This window comes from Herpailurus yagouaroundi, unplaced genomic scaffold (assembly GCF_014898765.1).
Source record: "Herpailurus yagouaroundi ecotype Mexico unplaced genomic scaffold, PumYag 65893, whole genome shotgun sequence".
NCBI lineage: Eukaryota > Metazoa > Chordata > Mammalia > Carnivora > Felidae > Herpailurus > Herpailurus yagouaroundi.
Window position 1 is genome coordinate 42 of NW_024418995.1, and position 2764 is coordinate 2805.

A 2764-nucleotide genomic window follows, 5' to 3' on the forward strand; every position below is an offset into this window, starting at 1 on the left:
CCCGAATAGCCAAAGTAATTTTGAAGCAGAAGACCAAAGCAGGAGGCATCACAATCCCAGACTTTAGCCTCTACTACAAAGCTGTAATCATCAAGACAGCATGGTATTGGCACAAAAACAGACACATAGACCAATGGAATACAATAGAAACCCCAGAACTAGACCCACAAACGGATGGACAACTAATCTTTGACAAAGCAGGAAGGAATATCCAGTGGAAAAAAGACAGTCTCTTTAACAAATGGTGCTGGTAGAACTGGACAGCAACATGCAGAAGATTGAAACTAGACCACTTTCTCACACCATTCACAAAAATAAACTCAAAATGGATGAAGGACCTGAATGTGAGACAGGAAACCATCCAAACCCTAGAGGAGAAAGCAGGAAAAGACCTCTCTGACCTCAGTCGTAGCAATTTCTTACTGGACGCATGCCCAAAGGCAAGGGAATTAAAAGCAAAAATGAACTATTGGGACCTCATCAAGATCAAAAGCTTCTGCACTGCAAAGGAAACAACCAACAAAACTAAAAGGCAACCAACGGAATGGGAAAAGATATTTCCAAATGACATATCGGACAAAGGGCTAGTATCCAAAATCTATAAAGAGCTCACCAAGCTCCACACCCAAAAAACAAATAATCCAGTGAAGAAACGGGCAGGAAACATGAATAGACATTTCTAAAGAAGACATCCAGATGGCCCACAGGCACGAGAAGATGCTCAACGTCGCTCCTCATCAAGGAAATACAAATCAAAACCACACTCAGATATCACCTCATGCCAGTCAGAGTGGCCAAAATGAACAAATCAGGAGATTATAGATGCTGGCGAGGATGTGGAGAAACAGGAACACTCTTGTACTGTTGGTGGGAATGCAAACTGGTGCAGCCACTCTGGAAAACAGTGTGGAGGTTCCTCAAAAAATTAAAAATAGACCTACCCTATGACCCAACAATAGCACTGCTAGAAATTTACCCAAGAGATACAGGAGTGCTGATGCCTAGTGGCACTTGTACCCCAATGTTTATAGCAGCACTTTCAACAAGCGCCAAATTTTGGAAAGAGCCTAAATGTCCATCAACTGATGAATGGATAAAGAAATTGTGGTTTATATACACAATGGAATACTACATGGCAATGAGAAAGAATGAAATATGGCCTTTTGTAGCAACATGGATGGAACTGGAGAGTGCTATGCTAAGTGAAATAATGCATACAGCGAAAGACAGATATCATATGTTTTCACTCTTATATGGATCCTGAGAAACTTAACAGAAACCCATGGGGGAGGAAAAGGGAAAAAAAAAAGGTTATAGAGGGAGGGAGCCAAAGCATAAGAGACTCTTAAAAACTGAGAACAAACTGAGGGTTGATGGAGGCTGGAGCAAGGGGAGGGTGGGTGATGGGTATTGAGGAGGGCACCTGTTGGCATGAGCACTGGGTGTTGTTGGAAACCAATTTGACAATGAATTGCATATTTAAAAAATAAAATAAATAAAAACATTAAAAATTCTACATTTATGAATTTAATGTGCAATCTCCTAATTTTCCATATAGGATATACATTTTTCTTTCAACTACATGTGGGATTTTCTCAGGACTAAAACATCTAATGTATGCATATACACAAAATATCAAATGAAGAAATCCACTATAACGAAATGAAATCATACTGGTGAACACAGATTACATTTTTTATGGCAGTACTCAAGGTGGGGTGATATTTTCAACTGGGGGGGGGGTTAACAGACACGTACACCACAATTCTTGAAGTTATAGCAACTTGCCTGCGCATCAGAAGATCTGTCTTCTTTCTTACAGGGAGAGAAAGGAGCCTTGAAAGTATGTGTGGTGAATGTAAAACTCAGGCAGGTCTGTGAATCTCTGACTGAGAAAATGAGAAAGAAAGGAAAAAAAAAACAGTGGAAATGTATCGAACAGGGTATCTAAGCATCAATTTTCATAAAGAAAAAATACCATCAGGCTTTTTCTTCTAAAATTGATTCAGGATGTTTGTTTGGTACAGTCTTACCCATACTGAGAAGTGGCCTTGGTATGTTCTTTGACCATGAGCAGTCTGGGAGGGACGCCGTGAATCTGCTTTTAGTAAAACCTGCAATCAATTTAAAAGTATTTCAGATGTTCACGAGTTCATGAGAAATCAGAAAACATGCCAAATCTCAACTGAAAAGGGGATAAGGTAACGAGGATGTTTTTAAGATATTATTGATGAGATTCCCTCCAATAAAGACAAGAGAGGATAACTGTAACAAATTCTGTTGCAGGAATAATATTGAACATTCAAGAAACGGGCAGTTCCCGACACAACATACCTGTCAGGTTTCCAGTTGTTTCCAACGACTACAACATTGTTGGGAAAAAATCCCCACTGAAAGTTCATGAAAGCATGTGCGATGTGGAGGTCACATTGTGTTTTCACCTCTGGTTCTGGTTCCAGCAGGACTCGGAGAGTGGGTCCCAGCTCCTTCTTCTAGAAGGTCCTGAGAGTCAACATTTGGCGTCTTCACTTCCCAACTGAATGCGCCTCCTTTTCCTCCGAATTTGTGTCAGGATTTCTCCCCCGAAACAAGCCTGACCTGGAACAAACCAACCCCAGCTTCTCTGATGTGGGGTCACGGGATCCCCTGAATCCACGGATCCTCCAGGGAAATACCGGCAGGGGAAATGAGGAACAAACCAGGAACAGCCCAGAAAAAGCGAGGGACTGTGCCGCCAACCGACCACCCGCGCTTCCAGGGAAAC

The 2764-nt window shown here is 41.6% G+C and overlaps 1 long non-coding RNA gene across 1 annotated transcript; it reads right to left on the reverse strand.

Annotated features, from left to right (window-relative positions):
* Positions 1-1788: 1788 nt before the first annotated feature.
* LOC121024544 (uncharacterized) lies at positions 1789-2607 on the reverse strand. Its single transcript, XR_005787733.1, has 2 exons — positions 2034-2607; positions 1789-1889 (listed from the first exon to the last, which is right to left on the reverse strand). It is a non-coding gene; the product is annotated as an uncharacterized LOC121024544 (long non-coding RNA).
* Between the last annotated feature and the right edge of the window lie 157 nt (positions 2608-2764).